Genomic DNA, 27,075 nt, shown 5'->3' with positions numbered 1-27,075 from the left:
GTGAACTCGGCAAGGTCATGTAAAGTCAGTCGTTATATATGCACCGTGAACTCGGCAAGGTGATGTAAAGTCAGTCAGCAAGGTCACTATTATTAGTTTTCAACATAGTTAGCAATTATTTAAAAAAAATGACCATTAAACAAGTTAGTTTTTAGAGCCTTCATAAATAGTGACTCTCGTAATAAATTGTACTCTTAAACTGATCCGTTCTCACTATCTCTTTGCAGTGCTGGATTTACCTATAGTCAACATAAACTATAGCTCAGGGCCCCCCTCTTGCTTGGGGGCTCCGTTTTGAAGAAAGCGAAAAATTGCTTAAACATAGGGCCACATTTCCTAAATAGCTTACGTCCCTATCAGGTCTAAATTCGGTCAGAGCCGGTTTATTATTATTATTATCATTATTATTATTATTGTAGAAATGAGCTCATTTTCATTATCTAGCACTACCAGGGTCCAGCTTCGTTAAAGGGAAACAAAATTCATTGTAGTCTTCTTAACAGTGTCCACTGAGAGATTCTTAGGGATTTTAAGCACATTGAATGTGTCTGTGAGTTTATCTGTCATTAACCCTTCGGTTGATATAATATATATTGTTATTTTAGATTAATTCCTAAATAGCTTAATCTCTATGCTTAGGTTCTCATATTGCGGAAATTCTATTGTAATAGTTTGACAACGACACGAATCTCATGTGAACTTTTCTTAAAATGTAGCCTAACAGAATCTCTTGTGAACATTTCTTAAAATGTAGCCTAACAGAATCTCCTGTGAACATTTCTTAAAATGTAGCCTAACAGAGTCTCCTGAACTTTTCTTAAAATGTAGCCTAACAGAATCTTCTGTGAACATTTCTTAAAATGTAGCCTAACAGAATCTCATGTGAACATTTCTTAAAATGTAGCCTAATAGTTTCCATTGAACATTTCTTAAAATGTAGCAGGTCAGAGCAATACCTGCCACTGACTAATAACAATGTTATACATAGATCTACGATCAGGGCCCCAAAAAACGTTTGCAAGCTTTTTTGTCACCAATACTTCGACTGAACTCACAATGTACTATATTTATTCAACTTTCAAAAATTTTGAATTTCTAATTCACTGTTTTATTATTATTTTTCTCATTAATTCTATTGTGTCGAAGTTTGCACCCGAGTAAAGAAAATAAAGGAAAAAAAAAAGGGTTTCATGATAGAACCGGTTTGAACCTTCTCCTAACACAGGTTATAGCTTGTTAGCGCCATAAGCTGTCTTCTGTTTCCCCTCGGAAAAAAAAAAAAGAATGTGTCATTATTTTTTTTTTTCTTTTACCTTTAGAACTTTCTCGAAGCTCAAACTATGAAAGGCGCCGAAGTTCAACCTGACCCGGGGCAACGTGAACCCTAAGTCCGGCCTCGCTTTAATTTTTTTTTATTACCAAACAAATCTTACGATCACCATCTGTTTATATATTTTACAATTTTACACAAAAAAAATAATTAAATTAATAATTGTTTTATTTATTTCATTTTTATAGTCGTCAATACTGAATTTTTGAAAGTAATTGATTATATATTACGATTTTATTTTGTTAAAAAAAAGTATCCAATTTTAATACTAACTATTTGCATTGTAAAAAAAAAAAAAAAATCAATGGGAAATAATTTTAGAACCATTGGAAAACGAAATTTCCATCTTTGAAAAAAAAAAATGTTTCCTGTATATCTACGACCTTTAGTTTCTGTTAAAAAAAATGGCGCTAAGATATACCAAGATTAAAACAATACTTTTGTTTAAATAATTTCTGCTCAGTCAAATGTTAGGTTTACGCTTTATTAAAATGTGTATTTATAAGTTCTTGGTGTTCTACGGGGCCAGATCTACGTTACTATGATATAATATAGTACGAGTCATGGCCCTAGCTGTCTAGACTCTGTATAGCGCACGGCGGAAAGTTACACTAAGTAGCTCGGGAAGAAGGCGGGAAAGAAAGTAGTACCGGCTGCTTGCGTGCAGGCCCAGAAAACGTCGCTGCTTCATGGCGAGGGTATCGTAAGTATTTGCAGTTCAAAACCTTTACATTTTTGTGCTAGTCTCGTGTTATCTAACGATTCATTTCCATACATTTATTGATTACATTAGCGGTGTAATGTTAACGTCGTTGTTTTTTTTAAAGCGTTATATCCGCCATTTTTATCTTTGTATCATTATGCAACAGAAAAAGCGAAGTAGGCCTAGAACCACACCAGACCCACACACAATAAAAAAAAAAAATCAGGATTAAAAAACAAAATTGCTGTTTTTTTTTGTTTTTTTTTTTTGGTTGTTTTTTTTTTTTTTATAATCGATTTTTATCATATGCGATTTATAAAAAGAATGTTTTTAATTAGCTGACAAGCGAAATAAAAGATTGGATTAATATAGACTGGAAAGCGTCTATACATAGCAGAGTTCTAGCTCGGCCTTGCATTTATTGCCATGTTGGCGTTTTTCTTGTTAGCCTAACGTCTATTTGGGACGATGTGTTCCTTAGATAACGTCATGACATCTTGGAATGTCATGACGTGTAGGCATTGAGTCGAGATCAGGTGGCAGGAAGAGCATATTGTTTTACTGAATGAACATGAAGTGATTGAAAAATATAGCCAAATGTTGTTTTTTTTCGAGGGGCGGTTGGGGGGAATTGGGGGGATCACTTTTAAAGACTTAATAAACTGGTTTTATTGGTGTAGTATGGGTTAATACTATAATTATTATGGTTATACGTATAAAACACTGACATGAACCAATACTACACCAATATATATATATATATATATATATATATATATGCTGGTCGTGTTACTTGCGCTTTGGACTGCGGTCACAATGGTGGCGTAGTTCGAACCATGCCCTATGGCATCCCTTGCTGTCCTGCGGAAGGACTGGGCTCGGATGAAATGAATCTTCATTACTGAAGGAGCGACTTATATAAAAAAACAACAACACTTTTATGTCAAGAAGTGCATTTATTAAATACAAAATATCTGGTTGGGTTTAGATGTTGAAATTGTGATCATGTGTGAATGATGTTTCTCATAGATTGTGTGTGTGTTTGTATTTAAGTGTGAGTGTGTCCGTGTGTGGAGAGCTTTTTTTTTTTTTTTTTTTGAAGAGTTCTATTATTGCAATAATGAAAAACAAATATGAGAGCCAACATACCCGCTTTGATATAAACACTGACGCGCGCTTTGATATATATATATATATAAAGACACAGTCACACACGCTTTGACATAAACACAAATACATACACCATCCAATGTTGTTGTTTTTTTTTTTGGCAAGACTTTTAATTACAACTTGACACTTCCTAGTGAGAAAAGAAGAAACAAATTTCATAAGAAGGAAACACAAAACTCTGGATTATGTCTGGAATTACTAGATCTTCAAAGTAATATACATACAGACAATGATAGAGAACTAGATCTATATCTAAATAAGTTTCTTGTTTGTTTCGTCAGAGTAATATACATAGAAAATATGATAAAGAACTAGATCTAGATCTAAATAAGTTTCTTGAGGCAAAGTAAAAATATCTATACCTAAATAACTAGATCTAGATCTATATAAGTTTCTCGCGGCAAAGTAAGGATTTATACCCAGATCTAGATCTAAATAAGTCTTTTTTTATGTCAAAGTAATATACATAGAGACAAGATAGAGAACTAGATCTAAATAAGTTAATTGCGGCTAAGTAAAAATATCTATACCTAATTAACTAGATCTAGATCTAAATAAGTTACTTAGGCAAAGTAAAAATATCTAGTTCTAGCTCTATCTATATAGGTTTCTCGCGGCAAACTAAGGATTTATACCTAGATCTAGATCTAAATAAGTCTTTTTTTTATGTCAAAGTAATATACATAGAGACAAGATAGAGAACTAGATCTAGATATAAATAAGTTAATTGCGGCTAAGTAAAAATATCTATACCTAAATAACTAGAACTATATCTAAATAAGTTACTTAGGCAAAGTAAAAATATCTAGATAAGTTTCTTGCGGCAAAGTAAGGATTTATACCTAGATCTAGATCTAAATAAGCTGCTTACAGCAAAGCAGTACATATACATTGAAAGGTCTAAACAAAGAGCTGGTACTCTTAATGTTAAGTCCTGGTGGAGGCTCATCCTCAAGTTGACCCACCTTTAGCAGAGTAAGCTGTGGAAAGTGGATCTCAGGATACTTTGGTCGTTGGGCTGGGCTTACAATAGCCTCTTAGTTTTGGTCACGGAGAGGGCAGAGGTATAGACTGTTCTGAGTACTCTTTTAATCTTGACACCATTGCTATTCTCGAGATACCAATAAACTTAGATACACATTTATTGTTTTGAATTATGGGAATTTTAAATAGAATAAGGCGACTACATAACTTGGGACTAAGATTGTTGTTTTTTTAGTTGGCATTAAGAAGGATACTAACAATATAAAAGCTGCGACGTTGAATATAATTCGTGGCAATGCACTGAACGTAGTTTGATAATGAACATTATATATTTTTAAAACAATACATTGTGAATTATTTTATAAATTTATATACAATCACAACACTAAGCGTTTAGCAGATACTTAAATTGCCGGTAAGTGAAATGAATTGATGTAATATGTTAAGAATCTACATTCAAGGTTTTGCAATTTTTTATTTTTTTTTTAAGGATACCTCAGCTTTTTAGCTTTTAACTTCAGTTGTCTAGCTGTTTACATCCTAGGAATCCTTGGGTTTTTGCCTCTTTTCTTTGCCTCTTTTTGGGGCGCTGCCTCTTTTTTGGGGCTATTGGCCTCTTTTTTTTTTTTTTTTTTTTTTTTTTTTTGGGGGGGGGGTGCTAATGGCCTCTTTATTGGGCTTTTTTTTTTTTCAAAAATATATTTTTTTTTAGTAAAGGTACAAATTTAATAGTTACATTTTAAAATACAATGATTAAAACATGGAAATGGAAGGTTGTCATAACATTTTATCGTTATTAGTTACTTTGTACAGGTTATTCATCACATGGCATTTTTTTAATAGCACAAAATGAATGTTTTAAAAATAATGTACTTAATATGTATGTTCTGAGAAAGTAAAGTTGGATAATTCAATACTACAATCAAATAGAGAAAATATTTCAATAAGTGATGGTTATATATCAATGTTTAACAACGATATACTTTTGAGTGCTTAACTTGCGAAAACATATCATTCAATTATTCTAATATTTGAGAACACAATTGTACATTTCAAATATGGTTATTATTGTTTTGCATAATTATCATTTATATTTTTATTTACAACAAATAATTTCCAACTTTTTTCAAATGTAAAATTAGTTTTATATATATATATTTATGTACATTTTTATTTATAAAATTAAAATTTTGTATATGAAATTTTATTAAATATAGTTTTTAATCTCTGTCATTTTTTGATTTTGTACTAATTTGTTATCTTTCTTGAACACATTTATAGGTTGTTAGACTTTCATTGGTCCTAGAAGTATAATTACTATCTCTTAAAGACACTTTAGGACAGGTGCCGAAATTGTGAAGTATTTATTCTAAAAACAAAAAAAAAAAAAGAAACACTGAACCATAAGTTATAAATTTAAAAAATACAACCTATTTTACCTAATAAATTACTCCTAGAAAGACAAGGTAATGCACATTTCTTATTCTATACAATGCATACATAGTATAGAAGTTCTTTTTGCCCAGTTCTATTATCGCAAGGGATAGGGAGTCTGAATCAATCAACCAGAAAATCCAATGACTTAACAGAGTTTACATTTCTTATTAAAATGCAAGACTATATTAACACGTGTATACTCGTAGGACGTAATTATCTTATCTTTTAAAGGGATCTGCTATTTATAAGAAAGGATTTATCAGGAAACACATAAGACCTACTGTAGGTCAAACTGAAGCCTGAAAAAGGATTGATGCTTTTGTTAAAATTAGTATGACCCTTAGTAAAGGTAAGGCCCCACGCCTCATCCCTGGTAATAAATAGTTTTGTTTAGACCATTAAGGTTATATCGGGGTGTTGATCCAGTAAATAATTAAAATGAACATGGCCAATGTGTACACCATTAATTGGCCTTTACCTTGCACTAATGGAATGTACCGAAACTGTTTCTCTCAATCACCACGCTAGTGTGAACGAACTCTATCACAAATGCTTTGAATCTACATGTGGGCTATACCCATAATTGGTACAGTATTCCAGTGGCCTCTGGCTGTGTCTTAGCAAATCTTTTCAGGGTAAAAAGAGTGTTTTTTTTTTAGTACAATAATTTTAATATTGAATGTATTAAAAACAACCTAATGATACTGGATTTCATTAAGGACAACAAGGAAAATGGCATTACTTCAGTAGTTTGAAGTAATCCCGAACTTGTAAGTACTTCAGCACTGATTTTAGACGATAAATAGAATTTCGTAATTAGTAAAAAAAAAAAAGGGCAACAAAGGTAAAAGCTACAACGGTAGATGCCTTCCCATTAGTGCTGGAGACAAATGCTTGTCAACGTTTGACCAAGCTCGTTCAGTATTTAAAGTTTGGTTTAACTCGTTCTCTCCTGATTAACGATAACATCGTTGATTTGACCTCATTAAATTAAATTAATATCTGTTTTTATAAAATTTAATTTGTGTTATATAAAATGAGCTATGTATTCTCCTATAATTCTATACCAAAAGGAATTTTTTTTTATAACAAACAAAAATGTTATTGAAGTTTAATCATAACATGTGTGGGAAATGAACGTTCTGTCAGAACATTGAAAATAATTACGGAGTTAAAGAGTTAATAATCTGGATATTCAAAGTACAAATAAATTGTATATAAATCCTAGATGCTGTTAGACTAGCATGCATTGGCACTTTTACATATATTCGAAAAAAAATCTTAAGTAAGCTAAAAAGATTGTAAACATAGCAAAAGAATCTATTTTTAAATCAGTTCCTCTTGTAATGAAATAGGTGCGAGTTGTAGTTAGTGTAATTCTACAGAACCTTTGATAATAATACTTAGATTCATGGGTTTACACTTTGTTGTATTCAGGGCCGGCCTTAGGCCACTACAACCTATGCGGCCGCAGTGGGTCTCGCGCTTTCATAGGTCCCCGCGCTAATTCTAAGTGTAAATTATTAAATTAAATTATTTTATAACTTATATATAATAATAGGGTTTCCCGACCTCCTGACTTTCCAAGGCCTCCAGGACATCTGAAAAGGCAAAATATACGAAAAGGTCTTTAAAATCTTCTGAAATTATTAAAAATCTGAAAAAATAGACTGTCATTATGGGATGCCAATAAATAAAAATGGCATTGCGAGCTTTCCTTTAATAAAATTTATTGCAAAGACGAAAGTATTTTCTTATAAAAAAATCTTAAGTTTGACATTATGCTTATCCCTACCCAGACTAGGACCCGCACAATCCGTTTCGCATTGGGCTCCGCAATAGCTAGGGCCGGCCCTGGTTGTTTTATATATGCGAAAACGAACAATGATCACATATCGTCACAAAACGAACAATGATCACATATCGTCACAAAACGAAAAATGATCACATATCGTCACAAAACGAACAATGATCACATATCGTCACAAAACGAACAATGATCACATATCGTCACAAAACGAACAATGATCACATATCGTCACAAAACGAACAATGATCACATATCGTCACAAAACGAACAATGATCACATATCGTCACAAAACGAACAATGATCACATATCGTCACAAAACGAACAATGATCACATATCGTCACCAAACGAACAATGATCACATATCGTCACAAAACGATCAATACACAGTAACTAAGTTCACTCTAGATGAAGATCTAATAACAAACTTTAATACAGAATGGGCCACAGTCGAGTCAGTCACTAAATATGATGTTATACCTTCAAGAGCCTAGGAATAACTGTCCTAAAAGTCTACATCAATAATCTCTAGCCCCAATAACTATGTCGTCACTAAAATGTCGCGTTCAAAATCTGTCTACTACAGTGCGTCTCTAAACTATCCCCTCAAAAGTCTGCTACAGTGAGTCTCTAATTATCGCGTTCAAAGTCTGTCTGAATCATGATTTGAGCGTATATTAGTTTGCTATTGCTATAATTTTATTATTATTGTTGAAATGTGTTGATTCTAATTCTGTGGCACTTACAGGATCGGGCCCCGTTAAAGAGAAAAAAAATCACCATGGTCCCTTTAAAAGTGTCCACTGAGGAATTTTCTGGTGAAGTCAGATTGAAATTTGTTTTAGTAATTGTAAAATATGAAACGCTTCAAATATTTGTAAATTATTATAATTGTTATATTTGTTATTCGTATTATTGTTATTAATAGTAGAAGTATCTAACTTTGAAAAGAGACATAAAGTAAACTATGTCTAAATTGTGACGTTAGCTTCCATTCTTAATCTTTCAATAGTTCAATGTAAAAAAAAAAATAATAAAAAATCTAATATATCCTTTAGTATGGTGGACCGTTGTGGCACCACACATGATCTGTTGACCATCTTTCTCCATCCATCTCTGGTGATCTTTCATAGACAGTCCTGTCCATTCCCAGCACATCTTTTGTCTGCTTCTCCTTCCCCTGGAACTGTTTCCTGCAAAAAAAGTTTCAACGGACTGGATCTTCGTGGATTTGTAATATATCTCTTGCGTATTATGCGCAAGCTGCAGGCCTTACAGTATGTTATATGATTAGCATACTAACTATGTTAAATATATTACTGATTCAGTGATGTAGAGATAGACTTGTTGTTTATTTCAGTTATAAAATATTACCTAAACCTTTTTAATAATTAAAAAAAAAAGTCGAAACTATAAATGTGTAACAATATGAGGACACGAGTCACGTGACGAAAAACGTAATAAACTACATACGTTATTCCTTTTAATTAATGACAAAACATATTACCTCCCTTCTTCCTATTTTTAGCACATAGTAGTTTGCAACTGGAGCTTTTATAGCCAAGTAAACTATTGTAATATTACGTATATATCTGACTTAAACACAGTTTCCAGTACCAATTGTTAAATCATAAATACAAATGTATAGTAAGCAAACTATATATGGACTTCGTATACAACGGAAGATGGATTCAAAGATTTTACAAATAATAATAATAACAAAAATAGTTCCAATCTGGTACTAGATCAGGGTTTACATATACTTTCCTTGGACTACAAACAATATTCTAAACGTAAGTGAGTAACACGCGTATGGGATAAACTAAACGAATGCAGAATTATTTATTTCCTTTTAAGGTTTACATGACTCCAATCTATGACTTCATAGTAAAGTAGCAATTATGCATAAAGCACTTAATCATGATCTTCAAATACAAAACCAAATAAAATACTCAGAAAAACACAAAGATAAAGGTGCAACCATAGACTAGGATGCATTTCTGCAAATGCTCCTTCTTCCCTAGTGCTATTAGAGCATGGAATGGGTTGTCTGAGCCAGCCATGAAAACCAGTGACTTGGCAGAATTTTAGTCATAGATTAACATACATGACTAGATTGACCTAGGCACACGCGTAGGACGTAATTATCTTCTTTTTTTTGGAAGTAACGTCTGTATTTCATAAGACAATATATAAATCTACAAATCATGTTCCAGTTCTAGAGCCGAAGCATGATGGGAAATATTCCTTTTTTTTACAACCCTATTTACAATTCTTCAAATTTGATTGCAAATTTTCATTGGTTCAAAAATGTAAAACCTTCGTGTTAAAACTGACTGGAAACTGGACACTGGTCGGTATCTCGAAGACGGCTCTAACATTTTTCTAGAAATTCGACAGGTTTATGTACCTCTTTGTCAAAAAAAACCAAAAAAAAACCTACCTAATTGGCCACACATTGAAGGTTTGACTGTTACAATCTTATCTAAATAGAATCATATGAAAATATTAACTTTGGCTTCTTTTTTTTCCTTCACACGGATTCAGCGGGAATTCCCTTACTCGACTCAAACGTTTCTTTGTACACAATAAATAGTTGAATATATATTAAGTTGTGCACAGTCTTATGTAAAAATCCTGAGCTGGGCTGTTTATAGAAGAAACCTAATTATGTAAATCTCATTGGAAAGACTCCTTGCAGTAATGAAGAACTACAAAGAATAAATAAAATGAGAAATTAGAGACCTCCATCAGATTCATAAAAAGTTGTGTTTTTTTTTTAAAGTGTGTATACTTGACTTTTTAACATATTGCCAACAAATTTTGATCAGATTTAACATGTTCAAATCTCTATGTGAATATTTGTATTTTCATTCATGTTCTACAACTCAGTAAACTCTACTATAACTAGGAAACCAAACAGTAAGATAGATTACATTTTTACACTCCATATTTCTAGTTACAATTTTGAGATTAAGTAACTGACTGAGCTTGCCAAGAAAACCAGTCACTTGGCAGAATTTAAGTCATTGGTTAATGTGCATGACTGTCTGCATGACGCGTAGGACGTAATCATCTTCTTTTTTGAAGTAATGTCTGTATTATATAAGATAAGATAAGACTCACTTATTCTCCAATGCTCTGATTACATGAAGATTATAATAAAAAATAGTGATCAGGATTTTTGTTTGCTTGCATAAAGTAAGTTGTGTTATATTCATATTACAATAATCCACCTATAAAAATTCTGCTTTCTCGTTTCTATATTAAAACATTTAAAGTATTAAGTTATAAACATATTCATATACTATATATCAGTGTTTCCCAAACTGTGTTCCGCAGAACCCTAGTGTTCCGCGAACTACTGGAATAATTAAATAGTACGCCACCAAGTGAATTAATGCCTATAAAAAACTAAGCAAAGTGTTTTGTTGAATACTCAAAATGTGCGAAGTGTTCCGTTAAGGAAAAGGTTTGGGAAACATTGCTATATAGTGGACCATTGGAAACATTCTAGACTTATGGAAAGATTCCAGTTTTTTTTTTCCATCTCTTATCTTTCAAAACAGAATTCTATGTTTGGAAATGTAATTGTTGTAATTTTTTTTTTTTTTTTGAGAATCTTTATTTCGTAGTCTTTCAGAAAAAGTATAACAGCCTAACTTCTGACACCAAACACATTTCTACAATGGTATTTAAAAAATTATATATAATAAAAATACTTTTAATCTTTGAAAACTTTACAAAACGTTCACTTGTTCAACGTTGTAGGCCAGTGTGTATTTATCGCTCTCTATATCTGGTTATTGTCTAGAAATTGCTAACAACTAAAGAGCCTTATTATGCATAATTAATAGATATTTATATAGTACTTATGCATAATGCACTAAAAAGATATACCGTGTGCTAGGACAAATTCATACAAGTGTTTCTTCATCACTTCAAGTATGTCTATAAAATTTTTGTTTCACCATTTCAAGTAGATCAGGAACGGGTTGCCTGAATCAGCCAAGAAAACTAATGACATAGCAGAGTTTAAGTCACAAACATGAACCCCACAGACACTGGACTTGAATATAGTCTGTTAAGAATGGATGTCATATAAGATAAGATAAGAACACAGTGTCACTATACAAAATAATCATCCTGTTATAGTTTGTAGGAAATCTTTAATAAGATTTTAGAGATAATTTCAAAGTTTCTGTACAGTATAATACACAATATCTACAGGATAAAATATACATAAATAGTCTGTCATAATCTTCTAAATTTAATTTGTTCCTCCTTGAAATTAAGAGAAACTATGAAATTAAGAGAAACTATGAAATGAAGAGAAACTATGAAATGAAGAGAAACTATGAAATGAAGAGAAACTATGAAATGAAGAGAAACTATGAAATTGAGAGAAACTATGAAATTAAGAGAAACTATGAAATTAAGAGAAACTATGAAACTATGAAATTAAGAGAAACTATGAAATTAAGAGAAACTATGAAATGAAGAGAAACTATGAAATGAAGAGAAACTATGAAATGAAGAGAAACTATGAAATGAAGAGAAACTGTGAAATTAAGAGAAACTGTGAAATGAAGAGAAACTATGAAATGAAGAGAAACTGTGAAATGAAGAGAAACTATGAAATGAAGAGAAACTATGAAATGAAGAGAAACTATGAAATGAAGAGAAACTATGAAATGAAGAGAAACTATGAAATGAAGAGAAACTGTGAAATTAAGAGAAACTGTGAAATGAAGAGAAACTATGAAATGAAGAGAAACTATGAAATGAAGAGAAACTGTGAAATGAAGAGAAACTGTGAAATGAAGAGAAACTATGAAATGAAGAGAAACTATGAAATGAAGAGAAACTATGAAATGAAGAGAAACTATTAAATAGGTATTCTTTCTAGTCGTCGTTAAACGATATGACGCACACGGTAGTATTCTAAACATTGTTCTTAAATTGCGCTCTACACATTATGTAATTTCATTTCATTGTGTCTTTGAAAAGAGTCATACATATCTGTGTTTTGTATGTGTGCCATTTGTTTGTCCATGAGATTGTGGACATAAGTTTTGTTGTGTAAAATAACATTATTGTTATGTCACCTATATAACATTATATCAATACTGTTGTGTGGGCACTAATACTGTCTATTCAACACTGTGGCTAATTGTTTTATACATGTAGTTGTGTTTCTGTTCCTCATCATTTTCTTTAATTCGCTTGACATGTTGAACGCTTGCGCTTGTGTATATATTATTTATAGGAGTATATATATACAATATATAATAGATACATATACGTATATGAGTATGATTGTTTTTTTCAAAAATATTAATCCTATGTATATCGTGATCTCTGGAATGGATCGTGATATTAAGTCATGAAATATTTAAAACTTTCCTACTTCATTATATTGTGTGTATGTGTGTGTGTGTGGGGGGGGGGGGTTAAATGGTATACTATATGTATACTGTAGTAAAGTATAGTTAAAAATAAATACTCATTATAATATATTTTTTTCTTTTCATTATCAGCAGAATTTCTCGCGCCAAGCCATCCGGTGTAAAGACAGCCCTCGCCGCGTACTTGTGATAGTAAATCTTTCTCCTTTATTTTGAAAGGTTTCCTACATACCTATAATTTATAAATGAAAGGGTCAAAATATGCTATAAATATTTATTTTAAAAAGTAATTTTACTCTTAATTAGCATCGCAACACTAAAACTAAATTTCTTAAGCAGTTATTTTTTTGAGAACTGTGAATTAAATAAAATTTAAAAGCACGCTAAATAAATGGCCGCTTGTCAAAATTTTGTTTACATTATTTTTTTTTACATGTTTCGGATGTTCCTTCGGAGTTGAAGATGATCTAGGTCTCGATCCAAACCGCTGCAAGACGGGGGATGGCAGCGGGCAGGGCAGGACTCCAGGACCATCGAGACAACCGAATGTTAGTCCAGTGGGCAGTGGGCATACCACACGACCAGGCAGCCATGAAACAGCTGTTCCCTATCTTAGTATATTTCCTATAAGTGTGTTTTCTCGTAATGCTGCAGGTATTTAGTTTACATGAAAATAAAAATGAAGAAAAAAAACATCCTACTCTAATTGCCATTGTTTTATTTTCATTTGTGTGTGTGTATGTGTTGTTTTTTTTTTTACTTTGATCCGACCCCTTAGTCTGTTTGACCGTTGGGGCACCATGCAAGATTCGTAGACCGTCTTTCTCCATTCCTCCCTGTTGTTTGCCTTGCTTAAAACCTCTTTCAATGGCAGGCACGTCCATTCTTTTATGTTGTTCTCTCATCGCTTTTTCTGTCTGCCTCTTCTTCTTTTTCCTGGTATTGTTCCCTGAAGGAAGGTCTTTGCGAGCCCCGAAGAAGGTTTGGAACTCGCTCCCCATTGATCTCAGACAGACAACATGCTACACCACTTTTAAGAAGAACATTAAGACCTATCTGTTTAAAACTTTTTTTTAGATTAACTGTCATTTTAGCTGTCGTATTTGTGTTTGTAAATGTTATTACAGCGCCTTGAGCCTACATTTTGTTTGTTAACAGCGCTTTATAAATAAAATAATTAATTATTATTATTATCTTGTAATATGGCCATAGATTTTTAGTTTGCGTTTTTTTGTACAATAGTTAGCAGGTCATCATGGGGTCCAGTCGCTGCAGTAACCATGTCTCTAATCTCTTGGTTTGTGAGGTGGTCTTTGAATGTGATGTTGAAGACTAAAAACTTGACAATGGCAAACATCGGGTTCGAAATATTAAGACACTGACTCACATTACAAATGAAATGTATGATTAGCATATTAAATGACTAGAGGTAGGTGTAACCATAACATTGAAGTCTATAAACCGTATTGGCAACATGTAGTTCAGTAAACGTAGTACAGATCTTATTAGAGAATAAGAGAAATAATGGAAACTTGTTGAACTGTACATTATATTATTCAGAAGGTAATGAATTTTAGCAATGTCATTGTAGCTGTATTGATTATGTTTGTAATGTTATCACAACGCCTTGAGCCTACATCATGTTTGTTAACAGCGCTCTATGAAATTAAATTAAATTATTATTATTAATAATTAATAATAATGTGTAAAAAGTAAATGGAAATTTCACAGATTATTAAAACAACTATTGTGTTAAGTGTAGACCTACTTAAAGTGATTTAAAAAACTGTGTAGGCCTACTAGAAGGGGATAAAATAATATTGAAGTTCTCTTTGAAGTAATAGAAAACATGTGTAGACCTACTTAAAGTGATAAAACAATGGTGTAGACCTACTTAAAGTAATAGAACAAATGTGTAGACCTACTTAAAGTGATAAAACAATGGTGTAGACCTACTTGAAGTAATAGAACAAATGTGTAGACCTAATTAAAGTGTTAAAACAATAGTGTAGATCTACTTAAAGTGATAAAACAATAATGTAGACCTACTTTAAGTGATAAAACAAATGTGTAAACCTACTTAAAGGGATAAAAGAAATGTGTAGACCTACTTAAAGTGATAAAAGAGACTACAAAAAAATCAAACAAAGCATTAGGATTTATTAAAAGAAATTTCTATAAATCAAATAAGAAAATAAAACTAAAATGTTATTTAACCTTGGTTAGGCCGATAATAGAATATGCATCCTCTGTTTGGGACCCCTCAACTCAAGAAAACATTAAGAAACTAGAACAGACACAAAATAGAGCAGTGCGATTCATAACAAACGAATATTCACATTTGACTAGAGTAACACCTTTAGAAAATCACTAAATTTAGAAAGCCTTCAGGACAGAAGACTCAAAAGTAAAGTAGCAATAATACATAAAACACTGAACCATAATCTTCAAATACAAAAACAAAATTTAATAAAATACTCTGAAAGACACAAAGATAAAGGCACATTCCTCGTCCCATATGCTAGGACAAATTTGTACAAATACTCCTTCTTCCCTAGTGCTATTAGAGCATGGAATGGGTTGCCTGAGCTAGCCAGGAAAACCAGTGACTTGGCAGAATTTAAGTCATTGGTTAATATGCATGACTAAATGCATGACGCGTAGGACGTAATCATCTTCTTTTTTGAAGTAACGTCTGTATTATATAAGATAAGATAAGAAACAAATGTGTAGACCTACTTAAAGTGATAAAACAATACAGTTATTTTTTATGACAGTCTCTATACAGTCATCTATTACAAATCCAGAAACACAATTCCATCGTGAAGAACGTCTTTGAAATGACCTAGCTCTTAACTCTAGACTAGTCATTACAACAAGATACTCTTACACCAAGATCTATGAAATACTTCCATTTGTCCAATAAACTATTCCTTTCTGTTTTCTTCTCCCTAGTACGAAATGATGCAGAGAATACATAGCAGCCCTACTTTAAATAAGTAATGTGCATAAACATTTCATTTCAAAGCCAATTCCTACTTTATCAATATGATATGATGGTCTATACGTTCTTATTCTATTCATTTCTTGTAATGCTTCATATTCGCTAGGAGTCTTCCCGCTTTGTTTATTTGTTCACGTCATTCGGAATAATTTCACTAATACAAATTACGTAAACCAAATTTAAATTGATTAAATACCGTATAATTCTGAAAAAAAAAAATGTTAATAGTAGTACTCTACATAATACATGAAGTAAGTTGCGGATACTCCCTACGAGTTGACTTTAATCTACTTCTTAGTCCAAACCTCCCGCAGCACGACATGGGATGGCAGCGGGCAGGGTTGTATGAACCCGGGACCACCGAGACGACTGAACGACAGTCCAGTGCGCATATCGCACGACCAGGCATGTCAAACCAGAGTCTTCACTTTGTGGTCATTAGCAACCGATGTCATTCAGACCGCGCAACGTATGCCACGCGCAACTTACGCGGCACGCGGGGCCGACATTCCTCTCTCTCAACAAGCTTAGGCATATAAAATGAGTTATAATTTCAACTTCGGCAGAATGCTCTCCACCATGTTAGACATATCCCTGAGTGGACATGACTCCATTGCATTACCAAAAGTCCACAGTCCAACCTTGTCCATCTCCTGTAGACAAAGAGACACCCGATCTGAACGTTATATTTTTTTTTTTGGCGAGGTCAGAACTCTTACAACTAGGTCGCAATGACCTCTCTTTAATTTAGGGCCAACAACTTTAATTTTAAATCGCATTCCTTTCTCTACCCCCTTTTTTTTCCCCCACATATATTCTGACTTATATAGCGGATGTAAGTTATAAAGATTAGTCGCCTGAGATGTTTAAAATTTATCTTTTGGCGAGGAGCGCCTTCTGTCGGCCTGATACAAATCAACATATGAGAACGTGATCTGCCTTAGGTTGGTTTTTTTTTTTTTTTTTTGGTTTTTTAAAATATGATTGCGTCAGCGAAAAATGAATTTCACCAGTTTGAACCAGATTTCACATTTCCCCCCCCTCCCTCACGCTGTCTGATCCAAATATTTGCTATGACATCACTGATCTTACACACGTTATATAGACTGTAATTAGTATAGCCGTGACGTTTTTGTAGTGCTCTGTAACATATAGCTCATCGGTCTAATGAATCCTGTTGTTTGTATTTTCCTATAGGGTGCGTGATTATATATTACTAAATACTCTCCATGCCAAGTGCAAATTTTTGTCAAATAATATTTTTGGTAGAAAAAAAAAGCCTCTAAATAAATCGTGTAACAATTTTATTGGTATGGATGAATGGGGGGGGGGGGGTGTCTGTATGTTCTTGGAGAAGGGCGATATGTGATAGGCCAAAAGTAAATACTAGTAATGTTGAGCATATGTAGAGCTTCTGTAACAGTGTCTTGGATGAATATAAATATTCCGACTCGTTTCTTTCGGTAACAGTTTATTCAAATACTAGGAAACCTATTTCAAGCTAAATATTTGAATATACTTTATCTGCTTTTCACACACCCTTTTCATCGGGATATCAAAATCAAAATAAATTTTAAAATGCAATGTCCTTACATCCAATTATGGGTTTGCTGTATGAAGGAAAATCTGTATTCCTGTACTCTAACTGAATGTTTCTCTATCCCTTAACTTTGCATTATGTCTTTAAATATGTAAACCTAATGTAATATCACTGCAGTTTCTTGTGTAAGTACAATATCTAGAAGTAATGTTAATTTGTTGACGACTATAATTAACCTCCACTAAATTTAATGAAAGTGCTATTTTTTTTTAATATGAAGTCAAATGGTACCAGTAACTAACGTTATTCTACAAAGATCTATACAAATCTATTCTGTAGGTTCAACATCTTCACATTAACCATGTCGATACAAATAAAGTCATTACAAACGAACGATAACCACTTGAAGACACACACAGGCAACACACACATTTTTTTTTTTTTTTTTTTTAAAGTAATAAAAGTTCATTTATTTGTAATGTAAATATAGCTTCATATTTTTTCCCAGCTTTTTAGAATCTTATGTTTAAAGTAGTACCTCGCCTGTCCATTTTTTTGCTATTTAATGTGTTCTCTAATTCCTAAGTTTATGTTTTAAAAGAAATTATTACTGCGAAATGCCTTTTTTTAAACTCGAATTAATAACAAAAAGTATTTTAAAATTACCTTGAAGTCAGCTATTGTAATTTGCTAATTGCAGATCTTAAAATAATTTGCTGCAACGGACCTTCACAAAAGATTTTGGTCCTTGACTGGTACTGGAACATTCATTGACGTTTTGGAATTCCTTCATCTTGACTTCCGAACCTGGGGTCCTGGATTTGAATCTCGGAGAAGACTGGGATTTTGAATTTCGGGATTTTTAGGGCGCCCCTGAGTCCACCCAACTCCAATGGGTACCTGACTTTAGTTGGGGAAAATAAAGGCGGTTGGTTGTTGTGCTAGTCACATGACACCCTGCTTGTTAACCGTTGGCCATAGAAACAGATGTCCTTAGTATCATCTGCCGCATATATCGCAAAGTCTGAAAGGGAAACTTTATTTAATTTAATTCCTTCATGGTCAAACTTCAGGGTCATTCTCAAAATTAACTTTTTTTTCCCCTTCTGTTAGCATACACTAGATATAAATTACATTCAAAGTGGGGAGTTTTACGTAACATCTTTCTTCTTCTGCACGATTTTAAATAGAGACATTGCTATAAGGAGAGAATGTCCCTTATTCAGAAAAATACAAAGTTGGCAATGCTTGATCTGTAACATATTTATAAGCTATGCATCTAGATCCAGGCTTATATTCCTAGACTAAAGGTTTCGCAAAACTCAAATTCTCTAAAGAAATATTGAAATCAAAATTACAAAGCATTTTAAGGCTTACTTTAATAGGGCGCTAAATAGATTTAATAACATCAGGTCTTAAAACAAAAACATTTGGGCCGAAAGTAAATATGTGACTAAAAATTATATCACATTCCGATATATGAATTTCAGTTATTTATCGATTTAGATATAGACACAGGCAGGTTTTTAATCATTTTTAAGTAATAATTAACATTTAATGTATAAAACAACATTTATTTGGGGCTCCTCTCAAGTGGGGACCCGGGGGGGATTTTCAAATTCTCCCCCCTTCATCTCCCCACCCTAGCTACGCCTCTGGTGGTTTCTACCTTTCAGAGGCGTGACCTAACGAAGACGAAACACAAATAAACCAAAATGGTTTCTTACTTTATCTTATCTTATAAAATACAGACGTTACTTTAAAAAAAAAAAAGATGATTACCTTCTACTATATTTCAACTAAAGACTCTCTTGCTTTAATTAATAACTCGATTGTACTATGTGACGTTTTAATTGGAATTATTCACATGGCCAACAACGTCAGGTATTAGATCTAGTCTTGCGGCGATGTTTGGCACTCAGGCTGAGCTATTGAATACACAGTGCAATCAGAAATATTGTTTTCCTCAACTTAAAATTTAAAATTTTATTTAAAATTATCAACAAGAACAATAACTATATGAATATTTTTTAAGATAAATTTAGACCTCTCTGGTACATAAGCATTTCAGGTATGTCAATATCTTTTTTTAATACAGTCCTTTAAACATTTCAAATAGAGTATGCAATATTGAGACATCGTTATATGTCCACGTTTCAAATATATTACAATTTAAATATGTAAACATTTCAAATATACTAAATTTTAAACATCTAGATACATCAACTATCTAAAACTACCGATATGTAAATATGTAAACATTGCAAGTATCTAGATATTTAAAAGTGTAAATGTTTTAAACATGTAGAATGTAGACATAATAGATAAAAACGATTTTCGGGATGTAAAAATTGGTTAATATATTCAATTGTAAAATTTGTTTGAAATAGTGATACATTTCAAGTATATGTAATATAAATATTTGAACATTTCAAATATACTCAAACTTAAATATCTAGCTATTTAAAACTACACATATGTAAACATTGCAAGTATCTACATACTTAAAAGTGTAAACATTTTAAACCTGTAGGTATAATAAATAAAGACATTTTGAACACGTAAGCATTGTTAATATATTCGATTGTAAAATGTTAAATTTGTAAACATTTTAATCGTACAAATATTTAATCCATTAACAATGTAAATATGTAAATATTACTGTTATGTAAGTAGTAAAATTTGTCAACAAGTTTAAATGTAAAAATAGCAAATCTACTATTTAAATTATGTTAACTTTTCTATTATATAAATATTTTAATATGAAAATATGTAATCATTACAATTATGTAGTGTATTTTAATAAGCCAAGATATAATACGTAAAATTTTAGTAATTTAATATGTAAACATTTTAAATATAAAAATATGTATATTTTTTAAATATGTAATCATTACAATTATGTTGAGAATTTTAATAAGCCAAGATATAATACGTAAAATTTTAGAAATGAAATATGTAAACATTTTAAATATAAAAATATGTATATTTTTTAAATATGTAATCATTTTGTTAACGTTTCTATTATATAAATATTTTAATATGAAAATATGTAATCATTACAATTATGTTGAGTATTTTAATATGCCAAGATGTAATATGTAAACATTCTCAATATCTAAATATTTTAATTATATAAACATTGCTATTCTATAACCTTTTGAAATATAGAAACATGTTATATATGTCAACATTTCCATAACATCAACATTTGTAATCTACTTTCCATGAAGTTGTCGTGACGTCTACTCTACGTGTCTTGTTGGTCCAAGCATTAGTTAGATCTACACTCATTGTTGGTCATTTGTTTCTTCGATAATTCTGAAACCAGCAACCCAATATCTGTAAATGGACCAATGGTCCAGTTTCTTTGATGCCCTTTTATTTTTATTAACTAATCTGATTATGATATATAAAAAAAAGTCAGGTTGTATTTCCAGCACCTGGCCATAGCATGGAGCTGATTTCTTTGTATGATTCAGAAATTTCATGTGCTAAGTTTTACTTGGGATGTTTGAAACCAGAACTTGATTATTCGTTCTCTGCATACTTAATATTAATTAAAAAGTGTGATTTCAACACTCAGACTCAACGAAACTAAAAACTTGATTCTCAAAAATTTGACATGTGTAATTGGATTTGAGTTTCCCATTATGGCAGACATGCTGTTTATGCTTACAACAGTGTCAAAACTTAAGATCCGACAGGAGCTGAACTCACTTAATCCAATCTTAGCTTAATGGTGAAAATACAAATCTTCTCCCTTGTTTACTTAAAAATTAGAAGAGTTACGGGCCATCATTTTCTTATTCTGACAGCATTTCAGTTTTTGCTGAACTAGATTAAAAAAAAAGAAAAATATTTTTAAAATACTTTTTTAAAAAGACAATATCTCTTTTATACAACTTATAGAGCAATTATTTTTCTTTTAATACTAATGAATGTTATATTAAAAAAAAAAAAAAAATTTTACCACCCCCCAACCCCACCCCGAAAAAATTACTGTTTGAGCAAATGTATACATCTCCTACACCTTAATATATTCCAAAGTCTACTATCTAGATTTATTAAAGATGTTCCTAAACATTCAATTATTAAACTCTTGGATAATATAGTGCACACATAAGGAAATACCCAAAACTCCTGCCAAATTTAAATTTATTTCTTTTATATTTTGAAAAAATATAACGGTCAAATAAAAATTTTCACGGTGTGGCTAACAAGCTAGTAATTATTTCCTTTACGCTATACACCAACTGTGGAATTTCTAGGAAAATTGTTAGAGCCGTTTTCGAGAACCGTGACCATGTTCCACCCATAAGGTTTTTTGTTTCCACAAAGTTACGAGTTGAATAGAGGTATTCTAATAATTTAAGCTAAAAATTCTAATTCTTGCATACATCAAGCATCTATTTCAATAAAATAATTGCTTCGCCTGTTTATTAGATTTAATACAGAAAACCTTAAGAGAAATTTCAAGTTTACTTACAATTAAGGAAAATACAGGGCGGGAGAGGCTTGGGGCAGCAACTGAATTTAGGTACCCTAATTTATATGGCCACGTTTCATTATTATTATTATTGATATTGTCCTTGAGGGAAGTATCTTACAGTAGTGCATTTGGCCTACTCATAACAAAACATAACAACGATATCAAACAAATAATACGAGAGCATACGAAATATACTTTTACTTTTAGGGGCGCCCTAAGAATCCCGAAATTCAAAATCCCATTCTTCACCGAGATTCGAACCCAGGACCCCAGGTTCAGAATTCAAGCGCTTTACCGCTCAGCCAGGGTGTTCTTTTTGACCGCCAGTTTCAGTAACATTTTTGTCTAGTTTTGTGATCTGTTTCTTGTAACTTCTCTGTGGTGGGTGTAATATAAAGAAAGTTACGAACGTGATAGAATTCATCCTGACAGTGCCTACAATATACACTAAAGTATAAACCCAATGTCACAAACGACCCTCCAAAATAACCAGGTGACAGTAACCATATATGGAAACCCAGTTTAGTGTAGACATTCAACAGTACTTACTCAGTACATGCGAAGTCAGTGTATGAGGACTCAAGGGCACTTGTGTATAGACTTATGAACTAAAATAAATTTTAAAAAATACTGATACCGGAAGCAGGCCTACTTGCTTTCAGCCCTGGATTTAGACTTCAATAGGCCCTAACAGTACTGGGTTTACCGATAGGTAACTAAAGCTATAGCTTACGGCCCCCGCTTGTTTTAGAGCCCCCATAAATGGTTACGGTGTTATTTCCAATCATATCGAAGAATGAGCAAAGGAATATTCTTTTGTTGATTTCAAGGAGCGCATTTCTAACATAGCCTTTTGAGATAAGGGGCCCCATTTATGTCCAGATATTATATGTCAGAACTAAATACATATTGGGGACCATTTGTTAAAGCTTGGGTTGCCTGTGAAATAAATCCTGCTGTGCGTTGGCTCACATTGGCTTTCGGTTAATCAAACTTACCTCTTCATTGATCGAGGTCATCTAGTTTTCATAGAACAATAGTTGTTTTTTTTTTGTACGATGGATGCAATTTCTTTCTTGCACTACTTTTCGGTGCGCAATGTTTAATGAAGTTGATAAAACTTTTCATGAGCAATTTTAGTTGTTGTTTTTTATTTGGCCAGATTTTTTAGCCACTTACAGCAATCTTCATATTACAAAATGTATTTCTCTTGGTGTTAGATAGTAATAATGCCACTACGGTCGCTTAGGTAATAGTTGGGATATTATTATTATTATTATTATTATTATTATTATTATCAATGAAAATGTCTGTTTGTTGCATATCTTGGTGTATGCATAAATAAATTTGTTTCTAATTGGGAATTGAAAATTACATTTCTAATTATTGTGTATTATTTATTTTAGCTATCATTAAGTAATCGCGACGTCTTATTTAGATTAAAATGGTTTTAAAAGTTTAAAATTAAACACTGACACCTGTTCAATCTTTTATCATTTTTAATTATTTAAACTTTAAAAAAAAACAACTGTTCATTTATCTGTGGCCTGTGAACGAGGCTTGTGTACACACAAAATATTAGCTTCAACTTCTATCTACTTTCTTTTATCACTGTTATTTTCTTTCTTCAATATACGAAAATATATGCAAAGACACTAAAACCAATACTATAACGTTAATTTTGTTTCTCACGTTTCCAATATTATTTATAATGTATTTCTACACCGAGCTGCTACTACAACAATTCCTTAGTGAATGCAGCAAAATAGGGCAATACAAATGTTTGTTTCTATTTTAAAATGTTCATCTTGGAAATAATCACAGTTAACAAAAAAATTAACCTAATTATTCCCAAAGAACTATAAAAAATTATTATTTATCTGTGCACTTCACAAAACAATTTTTGCTACTATTTTTTTATCAATAATTTCTTCTAATTATTTAGCTGTAAACGTGTTTGTATACTTTAATTGGCAATATGTAATGGTTAAAAGAAATATTTATAATCATAGAATCATTATGTATATATTTGCGGATATAATTTAACAATTCATTTTAAAAATTATATACTCTTTCATATAAATATTTATAATAGTAAATGATAATTAAATTAAATTATAAAAGCAAGACTTATGTGTACATTATAATGTATATATTTGCCGATATAATTTAACAATTCATTTTAAAAATTATATACTCTTTCATAGAAATATTTATAATAGTAAATAATACATAAATTGAAGTATAAAAGCAAGTCTTTTGTGTACATTATAATGAATATGTTTGCAGATATAATTTGACAATTCATTTTAAAAATTATAAACTCTTTCATAGAACATTCAAAGTGTTCACCACTAAATATTGAAGTAAGTTTACACACAATTAAATACATTTTATATCAATTATATACACATCCATCACTACAAATAAAACTCTATACTCTATTCTTCTTTTCTGGTAAGTTTTATTCTAATAAATTATTCATTTTAAGGATAATAAACCCTTTCAAGCAAAAAATGAATTTAGTACTTTGAATTACGTCCCTTGCAATGTTACCATCAAAAAAAGGAAGCTACTCAAGCTCGCTGCGTCTTCTGCAAGCTCAGGGCGCTATGTGTCTATCTCAAATAAACCAATCAATATTAACGGTTTAAACCTATAATTTAAAAAAAAAATATTACATCATGTAAAAAATACTACAATATAAACATATGCATTACATTTTATAAGTATTTTTATAATGTTCAATAAATTCTATAAATAATTTTGCTTTTTCAAGACAGTTGGTTAAGGAGTGGAAGAAATAAGCAATCTTTTTTTTGTAAATGTAATTCTTTATATACACTTTATGTAGGCCTACTGTAATGTGCTTATTTTATATATGATAATATATCTAGATATTTAAAAAATCATGTTATTGCTATCTTTATAAGGCGGATATGTATTTCTCAAAGATCTATAGGCCTACATTTTAAAACCTTGAATTAAGGATTATAAAAACAAATAATTTATATAATTATATTGTGTTTACTCTTTTCCTGTTTATTGACACGATTGCTTTATGGATGAACTTGTATATTTTAGAAATGGTAATAAAAATTAAATTAAAATGTTTTTTTCCAGAACCAAAATGTTGTCCCAGTTATATATTATGTAAATACTAACTCAAAGTTCATGATATGCTTGTATACTTCTCATATCATTCATTGCCTGTCTGTTTATTATTAATCAATACATTATATAAGAACAGTATATAATAATTCAAAGATTTGCTTCTCAGACGATGAATATACATATGTAATACTAATATAATTCACTTCAATTCCGGTACTATATCTCTAGGTCCTGTATTCTAGCTTAGACTACACAGTCTTTGAACTAGAAGTACTCAGATATTTAAAGTAGATTTATTGATGGGCGTAGAAATATATTTTTTTAGGGGAAGGAAGGAAATGAGACGGGTAGACATTTGTGTTTTTAATTGAGAGCGAAGTGATCGCATTTCTGGAGTGATACACGATTTATAAAGGAGAAACTGTTTGATTTTAATATTTTTACAATTTTATTTTGTGTTTACCTCAGCACCATACTTGAAAGTAGCTTATATAGTATGTATATAGAATTGATAGATGCACTTTTTATTGCTGTTAGTATCATTTTTGCCGTCGTCTTTCTCGTTGATGTCAGAAGATAATATGTTATGAAATCTTAAATAACGATACCATTCATTAGTAATGAAGTTATTTTAAATATTTCTATACTTTGCACCTCACATTATGTAATTATAATCACGCGTAATATACTACTAATATCTCTCTTCTTATCTATCTATCTATCTATGTATTAATTACATTATTTATCTACTTACCTACCTACCAGTCTATCTATCTATCTATCTATCTATCTATCTATTAATTACATTATTTATCTACTTACCTACCTACCAGTCTATCTATCTATCTATATATCTATCTATGTATATATATGTATATATACCCACCACCTACATATAATCTATCTATTTCTCTATCTATCTATTTCTCACTCTCTCTCTCTCTCTCTTATCAACTTATCTATTTATCTGTCTATTTATCTACCTACATATTATCGATTTACCTATTTATCTATCTATCTATCTATGATTATTAAACCTTTTTTTTTTAATTCGTCTTCAAAAGAATGTTGTTTTTCTATAGCTGTAAATTTCTTTAATAGTCTTCTCGCTTTCCACCTAGTGCCCCTTTGATCTCTTTCTCCCCGAGTCTAGACTGCCTCGCCGCAGCCACGCGAGCAGACACACTAATACACTTACGTACTCATCAGCCTGACCCCACCTGACCTCGCCCAGGTGAGAGAATCTATATTTCCCCTCTGACCACAGAAACCACTGCATCCCACACTCTTAACCACAAGTATGCCGGCTTAACCACACCTCCCTCTCACCACAAACCACACACTTTTTTCACGCATACTCACATACATGATAAAGATCCAACTAACGTTCAATCTCCCCCCCCCCTCCCTTTTTCCCCCTCTATAATATCAATACGGGGTTGAGACATGAATAAAATGTGCTTCAACTCAGGTAGGACAACACACACGCACACACACACTGTTTCATCTTTTTTAAAAAAATCTTTCTTACCTCTTGAGGTAAACCGCAACTATTTCTACCTCCGCTGTTTCTTTTTCCCTCCAAAAAAAAAACAACAAAAAAAAAAAGATCGTCTTCCTTCTGCTCACAGAAAGGAAGTGATGTCATTTCTGCCAGTGTCTGGGATGTCTTTCTTTCAAACTTTTTAAAACATACATTAATTTCTGTTGTTGTTAAAAGGGAGACAAGTGTGTAAATGCATATTTCATTGAGAAATGGCAGATTGGAGTCGTGTTCAAATGTGCATCAACAATTCATTTTAATATTAAATCATTGCGAAGAAAGTAAAATGTAAAAAGAAAAAAAAAATATAAAAAAAAGATAAATGTGGATTTATAAATTTTTATTAAATTTTTAAAAATTATATTTCCACTTGCATACCTCATCGGAAAGGTGATTACCTGCTCTTCTGTTTCAATAGTCAACCAGAATATTATACTGCTAGCAACAACGACCAACTGACGATTTATGTGATGCGGTTGGTGCTTGGAGGGGGGGGGGCTGGGTACTATGAGACATTACAAACAAAACCAAGTTCCAAAT

At 31.6% G+C, this 27,075-nt stretch overlaps 1 long non-coding RNA gene across 7 annotated transcripts in view; it reads left to right on the top strand.

The window, feature by feature from the left end:
• The window catches only part of LOC106073339 (uncharacterized), a 314,185-nt gene that overhangs the window by 42,847 nt on the left and 244,263 nt on the right, over nucleotides 1-27,075 (top strand). Inside the window, exon 1 of one of the 7 annotated variants that reach the window (XR_008774788.1) lies at nucleotides 1,756-2,033. The exons of the other annotated variants lie outside the window; for them this stretch is intronic. This is a non-coding gene — a long non-coding RNA (uncharacterized LOC106073339). Of the gene's footprint in view, nucleotides 1-1,755; nucleotides 2,034-27,075 lie in introns of those variants that run through there. 7 annotated transcript variants of the gene reach the window in all.

This window comes from Biomphalaria glabrata, chromosome 14 (genome assembly GCF_947242115.1).
Source record: "Biomphalaria glabrata chromosome 14, xgBioGlab47.1, whole genome shotgun sequence".
Taxonomy (NCBI): Eukaryota; Metazoa; Mollusca; class Gastropoda; family Planorbidae; genus Biomphalaria; species Biomphalaria glabrata.
The sequence above is the reverse complement of the archived record's forward strand: the minus strand, read 5'-3'. Positions and strand labels throughout refer to the sequence as shown.